At 31.1% G+C, this 10,000-nt stretch overlaps 1 long non-coding RNA gene across 1 annotated transcript in view; it reads left to right on the plus strand.

The window, feature by feature from the left end:
• Positions 1–10,000, plus strand: part of LOC145248750 (uncharacterized) — a 749,979-nt gene that overhangs the window by 471,546 nt on the left and 268,433 nt on the right. Inside the window, exon 5 of the long non-coding RNA XR_013863393.1 lies at positions 5,486–5,553. This is a non-coding gene — a long non-coding RNA (uncharacterized LOC145248750). The remainder of the gene's footprint in view (positions 1–5,485; positions 5,554–10,000) is intronic.

Below are 10,000 nucleotides of genomic sequence, written 5' to 3' on the forward strand. Positions count from 1 at the left end.
CTAGCGCCCTAAGCCATTACGCTATGATATCATACGCAATTTACTTTTTAGTTTTTTTTTATCGTTTATCTGTTTACGTAGTTTTTCTTGTTGAATTTTAAACGATATTAAGGGTTTTTTTTACACAGTGATCACGGCTTATTAAGGCCCGGAAGACACTCAGGGATAAGATGTATTTTTTATTTCTTTATTTATCATTTTTAAAAACAGTAATCTACGGACACTCGTGTTTCGTAGACCTACTCCTCTTCAGCGTAGCTTGACTGTTGTTAGAACTCGAAAGCCGGACCTTATGTATTTCAGTCCCACGTTTTAATCCATCACGCTATGATGTCATAGACAATTTACTGTTTAGCTTTTATCGTTTTTCTATTTACGTAGTTTTTCTGTTGATTTTAAACAATATAACCGTCTCTACCATGGAGATCCATTTCTTCTTAGAAATTCGCCCTCTTTATAATTTGGACGTATTAATTGATTATTTTTTAAAAGCGTATTAATATATGGATGTGAGTGTGTGTGAATGTGTGTGTATGAGTGTGTGTGCGTGTGTATTTTATATAAAATACACTTTTTGTATGTGTGTGTTCGTTCTAATGAAGTGAAAGACGGCTGGGCCAAATTTCTTGAAATTTCATACGCATTTTTTAGAGAATCAAAATCGAAAATCAAATACATATGATTACAGAAGGAAATCGATGTCAAATCTATGATTAAAGAAGGAAATCGATAATAAAATACGTTTAACAGAAGGAAATCGATAATCAAATACATGTGCTTACAAAAGGAAATCGATAATCAAATATGATTACAGAAGGAAATCGAAAATCGAACACATATGATAACAGAAGGAAATCAATAATCAAATACATATGATTACTCAAGGCAATCGATAATCAAATACATAAGATAACACAAGGAAATCGATAATGAAATACACATGATCACAGAAAGTAATCGATAATCAAATACATATGATAACAAAAGGAAATCGATAATCAAATACATATGATAACACAAGGTAATCGATAATAATAATACATATGATTACACAAGGAAATCGATAATCAGATCCATGTGATAACAGAAGGAAATCGATAATCAAATACATATGATGACACAAGGGAATCGATAATCAAATACATATGATTACACAAGGAAATCGATAATCAGATACATATGATACCACGAGGAAATCGATAATCAAATACATAAGATAACAGGCGGAAATCGATAATCAAATACATATGATGACACAAGGAAATCTATAATCAAATACGTATGAATACACAAGTAAATCGATAATCAAATACATATGATTACACAAGTAAATCGATACTACAATACATATGATTACACAAGGAAATCGATAATCAAATACATATGATTACACAAGGAAATCGATAATCAAATGCATATGAATACACGAGGAAATCGATAATCAAATACATAGGATTACAGAAAGTAATTGATAATCAAATACATATGATAACACAAGGAGATCGATAATCAAATACATTGGATTACACAAGCAAATCGATAATCACATACATATTATTACACAAGGAAATCGATAATCAAATACATATGATTACACAAGGAAATCGATAATACAAATACATATGATTACACAAGGAAATCGATAATCAGATACATGTGATAACAGAAAGAAAATCGATAATCAAATATATATGATGACACAAGGAAATCGATAATCAAATACATATGATTACACAAGGAAATCGATAATCAGATACATATGATAACACGAGGAAATCGATAATCAAATACATAAGATAACAGAAGGAAATCGATAATCAAATACATATGATTACACAAGCAAATCGATAATCAAATACATATGATTACACAAGGAAATCGATAATAAAATACATATGATTACACAAGGAAATCTATAATCAAATACATATGATAATCCCTGTAAATCAATAATCAAATACATATGATAACACAAGGAATTCGATAATCAAATACATATGATAACCCAAGGAAATCGATACTAAAATACATAAGATAACACGAGGAAATCGAAAATCAAATGAATATGATTACAGAATTAAATCGATAATCAAATACATATGATGACGCAAGCAAATCGACAATAAATACATATGATTACACAAGGAAATCGATAATCAAATGCATATGATTACAAAAAGAAAATCGTTAATCAAATACATGTCATTACACAAGGAAATCGATAATCAAATGCATATTATAACACAAGGAAATCGATAATCTAATATATATGTCTACACAAGGAAATCTATAATCAAATACATACGATAACACAAGGAAATCGATAATCAAATACATATGATAACACAAGAAAATCGATAATCAAATACATATGATAACACAATGAAATCGATAATCTAATACATATAACACGAGGAACTCAATAATCAAATACATATGATAACACAAGGAAATCGATAATCAAATGCATATGATAACACAAGGAAATCGATAATCTAATACATATAACACAAGGAACTCAATAATCAAATACATATGATAACACAAGGAAATCGATAATCAAATACATATGATAACACAAGGAAATCGATAATCAAATACATATGATAACACAAGGAAATCGATAATCAAATAGATATGATAACCCAAGGAAATCAATAATCAAATACACACGATAACACAAGGAAATCAATAATATATACATATGATAACACAAGGAAATCGATAATCAAATACATATGATAACACAAGGAAATCGATAATCAAATACATATGATAACACAAGGAAATCGATAATCAAATACATATGATAACACAAGGAAATCGATAATCAAATACATATGATAACACAAGGAAATCGATAATCAAATACATATGATAACACAAGGAAATCGATAATCAAATAGATATGATAACCCAAGGAAATCAATAATCAAATACACACGATAACACAAGGAAATCAATAATATATACATATGATAACACAAGGAAATCGATAATCAAATACATATGATAACACAAGGAAATCGATAATCAAATACATATGATAACACAAGGAAATCGATAATCAAATACATATGATAACACAAGGAAATCCATAATCAAATACATATGATAACACAAGGAAATCGATAATCAAATACATATGATAACACAAGGAAATCGATAATCAAATACATATGATAACACAAGGAAATCAATAATCAAATACATAAGATAACACAAGGAAATCGATAATCAAATACATATGATAACACAATGAAATCGATAATCAAATACATAAGATAACACAAGGAAATCGATAATCAAATACATATGATAACACAATGAAATCGATAATCAAATACATATGATAACACAAAGAAAATCGATAATCAAATTCATATGTTACACAAGGTAATCGATAATCAAATGCATATTATTACACAAGGAAATCGATAATCAAATACCTGTAATTACGCAAGTAAACCGATAATCAAATACATATTATTACACAGGGAAATTGATAATCAGATGCATATTATTACACAAGGAAATCGATAATCAAATACATATGATTACAGAAGGTAATCGATAATCAAGTACATGTGATTACACAAGTAAATCGATAATCAAATACATATGATTACACCAGTAAATCGATAATCAAATACATTTGATTACAGAAGGAAATCGATAATCAAATACATATGATTACACAAGGAAAATGATAATCAAATACATCTGATTTAAGAAAGAAATCGATAATGAAATACACATGATTACACAAGGAAATCCATAATTAAATACACATGATTACACAACGAAATCGACAATCAAATACATTTGATAACACAAGGAAATTGATAATCAAATTCATTTGATTACAGAAAGAAATCGATAATCAAGTACATTTTATTACAGGAGGAAATCGATAATGAAATAAATATTATTAAAGAAAGACATCGATAATCAAATATATATGATTACACAAGGAAATCGATAATCAAATACTTATTATTACCCAAGGAAATCGATAATCAAATATATTTTATTACAAAAGGAAATCGATAATCAAATACATATACTTACACAAGGAAATCGATAATCACCTAGATATGATTACAGAAAGAAATCGATAATCAAATACATATTATTACACAAGGAAATCGATAATCAAATACATATGGTTACACAAGGAAATCGATAATCAAATACATTTGGTTACACAAGGAATTCGATAACCAAATACATATGATTACACAAGGAAATCTGATTCGGAATAAAGTCTTACATCAGCTAACCACAACCATCGCATTTGAAAAGTGTTTTACTTTTTTAATGCACAAGCAGAACAGCCTAGCATATAAATAAATATAGATAATCTAATGATTATGTGAAAATATTTTTCAAAAGTTATCAGTTGGTGGTTCGATGAGGCAGGAACGTATTGTACATCAAAGTATAACGTATATAACACAAATGAACCATGTTTCTTGTTGTTTTTCATTTTAAACTTTAAGTGAAGCAATTATTTACTTATAACTTTTTATAAATCAACAGTAAATTCTTTACAGTGCAATGTAAATGACAATGTGTGTTGGACACCATCTGTACGGAGACACGTGTGAAGCTTCCTCCCAAAACACTTCAGAGAGTGTTCTAACTAGAGCTAGCAATCAATCGATTTGATAAAGAAGAATGGTTTCATTTATCTTGATGACAAAAAAATGTGTATGTGTGTGGGGGGTGAAGCTCTTGTTGATCCCAAAAAACGTCCGGTCTCCTTACTAGTATACATACATATATTAGTTTTTTTACGGAAAGTCCTTAGAAGTTTAAATAATTTACTAATTCAACAATAAATTCTCTACAGTGCAATGTAGCTTATAAAGCGAAATAATTCACTGCCGTGATGCATATGAAGCCTTCTTCAGATATACTCCCTGAGGATCCTTACTTAGAGCAGCCAATTAACCGATTTGATTAAAAATGATCCATATTACCGATTCCGATTACAATAAAAGTATGGTACGTTGAAACAGATTTATCGGCATAAAATCCCAGGCAAATTTGGGTATCCATGCGTATCGGATAAACATCACTAAGAACGATTACAATAACTCTTCGTTTTTTTTTCGGATTAATGTAATCAAGCACATATGCTTTTTTTATATATTTTTTTTTAAGTGAAGGGGGTTTTATTCTTCTGATGACTAAGGCGGATTTTTTTTTTTTTTAATTGCATGATAAATATACGATTGTTTCTGAGCTAGGAAATTGTTATGGGGTACAAATAACCCGTATTTTAGAACTATGTGGAATCTACCAGTCCTATGAATACCACTTGTTTCAGAGACTAATGGGAGACATTCATACCATGTTTAACCGCATGCTACGAACACGTTCCTCTCATACCACTTTAGTGGCTCCTGTTTATGATAAATCGATATTATATTTATACACTTCATACTACTTGTGTTCTTTTTTCATTTGTGATCCATAGCACGGGTCTACAACAGAAACTGGTGCTGTAAAGGACTGGATATTTTAACGTGTGGACAGAAATGCAAGGTAAGATGAAACCATCTTGGAAGTTTTAATTTAATTTTTATATACTCTGTCGTTATATCGAGCTTCATGCATAAACAGGTTTGTATAATTAAAAGGTTAAATAGAATTCAATAACTGTGCACACGCACACACACACATATATATGTGAATATATATACATATATATATATATATATATATATATATATATATATATGAATATATATAGTTATATATACACACTAACATGTATATATATATATATATATATATATATATATATATATATATATATTGTACAGGCATTTAATAATGTCGTAGACTCTTAAAAATTCAGTATGTTTTTGCCACACATGTTATGGCCATAACTTGCCATTTGTCATGATTCCAGGTTCTAATGAACAACTACAGCAGGAACTGGATCCCACCTTACTTACGCCTGGTTCTCACAGTAGGTAAATTCCAAAAATGCACTCTGGACGTAAGGACAATTTAGAAGTATCATATGGAATAATCTCATGTTCTAAACTGGGGAAAATGCCACAGAAACGTATGAAATGGTTCAGACGTCTTTTCTACTACCTTCCGCGAATCGGACATTAATTTTTGAGTGGCAGAAGAGCTTCAAGTAATACAGGGAGACTGTGAGAATCTATGAGAGGTGTGGGAGGAGTGAGGAAGGCAGAACACAAGAGTTGATTGGTCAACTAAATAATTTAATAGATAAAGACTCTGGTGTGTCTTTAAAGACAATAAGTGTACAGTTTGATATAAGCATGGGGATGGTACCCACAATTATTCGAGAGGAACTGGAGATGCGGAAGATTTTCTCGAAGAGAAAATCCGTAAGAAAGATTCTCACCCTCCCTCTATCAAACTTGTAGTCATTCCCTAAGCTCATCAAAAACTTAAGCGGTTGTCGTTATTAGACACGTGAGATGATAAAAGATGTTGTGACGTAGGCCTTTGACACGTTCACACAAGAGGAAATTCATGGACCCTTTCAGACGTTGTTGGAAACGATGCAACATGTGCATTGCAGCCGGAGAGGATTACTTTGAGGAGGACTATAGTTTATTCCGTTCACTATATATAAATCAAAACGTAAATTCCATGAACAGAGTTTCTTTCTTAGAAGTGCATGCCTATGGAACTGTCTTCCGTTTGCCTTTTGCCCAACTAACTACAACTTGGGTGGCTTCAAGTCCAACATAAACAAATTCCTGAAGAACCGCTCCCTTAAGTTAGACATTTTATTAAATCTCTAATAACAAAGAATACTACGATATTATCCCATTGATTAATGTGCACGCAATAATCCGAATGGCTTCCGGGCTTTGATATGTGTTGACCTCCATGTAAAAAAAAATTAATGTGACGATAAATTTGTAGTCTAGAAAATTATATACGCTACCTCGTACATATATTTACTTTTTTTGATCATGTGATTTCATATAGGATTAGAAATATGTTTGCAATGTTTTCCAGCTTGAAGAATATTATCGCTGAAGAATCATTCAGTGTATTGTTTTATTTGATGACACATCGAAGCATTATTTTTCTTAACGCGAAGCGCGGAACTAATGAAGAATATGCCACACGGAACATAAGAGCATCCGTTAGTGTCTGCTTCATTAGATCTACCATCTTTTTTGATGAATTCCAATTTCATGGTGAGTAAATGTACTTCGAAAAGATGCAATACATTTGCAACTAGCGAGTTGGTACCCGGTGTTGCCCGTGCACTCGATCCCCACCCCAAATCAACAAAGACATTCCACTATATCCACGATTACCAGTTTAAGCTTCATACTTTCTGAGAGAACCATGAATCATATTACAAAAATATTAACACTTGTCTCCAAAACGTTTATGACACTATCGTGTCCCAGGGAGAGTTACTTGGTCAAGAAACGTCCTGGAAACGCAATCAGCTCCCCGGGTGTTAGATATTATACAAAACGATAGGCACATGGAAACTTCAACGCAACGGGTCGCTATGTCGTCGGCTATACCCGGCTGGAATGGGTCGCATCTTGCGTATTTATTGCTCCGTGAAATCGAACGCTTGCAAAAAAATAGCGAACAAGTGCATTTTTATTAAAAATGAATAATTTATTTAACATTTACACTGGCAGATCATATTTTTGTAAATACCAGTTGAAACCAGACTCATTAAGCTAAAACTGTTTAGTTGAATCCGTTGAACCAAGAATCCAAGCTTTAACTGTTTTAAAGCAATAGAATTATATTTATTTATTTATTTATTTATTCATTAAAGGGGAGAAAAAGGGAGTGAAAGAGAAGAATAGAGAGAGAAAGAAGGAGAGAAAAAGAGAGCACGAGAGACATTCATATATAACAAATTAATTGGTTTTTGTATCCCAACGTGAGATCTTTCGGGTTTGGCCTTTCAAATTTTAGGATTTTAAATCGTTTGACTTAGTTGAATATAAATAAACGACTATCATTCAGACCCAGCCGATATGCTCTAAGCTTCCCAAACCCATAAAGCACATACTTAACACATCTGCTCCTCACAAGTACAATGCACTTTAAACACATTATCTTTCATCTAGCAATTAATGATATAGATATAAAATTTCCAATTATTTTGTTTACAAAATGTACATTACATAAAATAAATCCAAAGTAATTTTTGGATTCAATTTACATTAAATTTTTTACCTTACTTTGTAAAATTTATAAAAGTGTACTTTGAAGATAAATAGAATTCCGATTGAATTGTGTACCTTTATTTTTAAAGCCTATAGTAAAAAGATTTTGTTTAACAATTTTTATGCCTTGGATGAAAGGTTTTTCTAACTTGTAAATATATATATACAGAGAGAGAGAGAGTGAGAGAGAAAGAGAGAGAGAGAAAGAGGGAGATATTTAAATGGTTTCAGTCTTGGTTTAGAATATATGGGAGTGAACTAACCACCTGCCGCTGGAGTCTTAACAAACTGAGCTTTGAGGTTAGAAAGATTTTTATTCGCTGCATATAGCGTAACGATTTGAGCGGCCTAGATTGCATAATGGCCTGATGTAGTTGTTATCTAGCAGGAGTTGTTTAACAGCAAAACAACCTGTCAGTGCATGACACACACACACACACACACACACACACACATATATATATATATATATATATATATATATATATATATATATATATATATATATATATATATATATATATATGTGTGTGTATAAGGAATGAAAAAATACCAGTGGTGGTTGACGTTATGTTATGAGAAAAATACAGAAAACCGAATGAAATTATTAAAAAATCAACGTTTCGTCCTTATTTCAGAGGACATCTTCAGGATAATTGAAATAAAAAATAAAAATGTAAGAAAAGAAAAAGTCATATATTCCCGACATGGGTAGGATTCAAGAACTGTCTTTTTCGCACGATCTATGACTTTTTCTTTTCTTATATTTTTATTTTTTATTTCAATTATCCTGAAAATGTCCTCTGAAATAAGGACGAAACGTTGATTTTTTAATAATTTCATTCGTTTTTTCTTTTTTCTCATAACATATATATATATATGTATATATATATATATATATATATATATATAGATAGATAGCCTGTGTATTGCATATATATATATATATATATATATATATATATATATATATATATATATATATATAGCCTGTCAGTGTATGACATGTATATATGTAAATATATATATATATACTAGCGGGGGTACCCGGCGTTGCCCGAGTGTTTGTTTCCGGGACGGGGGGGGAGTTTTAAAATGTTATGGTAGGTAAGTAGGAAGGATTAAACCCGGAGTCATGAGTAAAAGTAGGAAAATAAAGTGTGAAAAAAATCAAACATCTGCAACGTTAACAGTTCGGCCACCAAGAAAAGTATATTCCAGTTGTTTAGGAAAAAAAAACCAAAAAACGTCTACGGTAGGTCGGCGCGAACGTGAAAATATAATGTGAATTGTCCAGCACGCTAACCACTACGCCACAGAGCACTGCAGCTTAGTTTAGTGATTTTAAATAACTTCACATGAATGAACTACGAAGCCAAACCGGTGTTCTCTTCTCAACTGTTCCTTGTGAACGATCCCTAAACGGTGTTAAGTGGTGGCAGGGGGAGGAGGAATTTATTAGAGAGAAAATATTTTACCACTTCCATTGATCTTAACCGATTTTGGCTGTGACTTCTCAGCAGAAAAAGTATAGAAATCTAAGATTATCGAGGAATTTGAGAAATAATAAGCCTATAACACACCTCAGATATTGTTCTGCCGTTTGTGCATATTATATTTGCATGAAATATTTTGATTTTTAGTCCTATTAATGTCAAAATGAGACAGGAAAAATGAGTTCATTTTATTTATATAATAACAAGGCTGCCGGTGTGGTGATTACACCCAGAAAATGCTAGATATTCTCAATGAGAGTACACGATTTAAGAAGCTAGGTGACACTTCAAAGG

Source organism: Euprymna scolopes, chromosome 27 (genome assembly GCF_053919585.1).
Source record: "Euprymna scolopes isolate OS-2025 chromosome 27, ASM5391958v1, whole genome shotgun sequence".
Lineage (NCBI taxonomy): Eukaryota > Metazoa > Mollusca > Cephalopoda > Sepiida > Sepiolidae > Euprymna > Euprymna scolopes.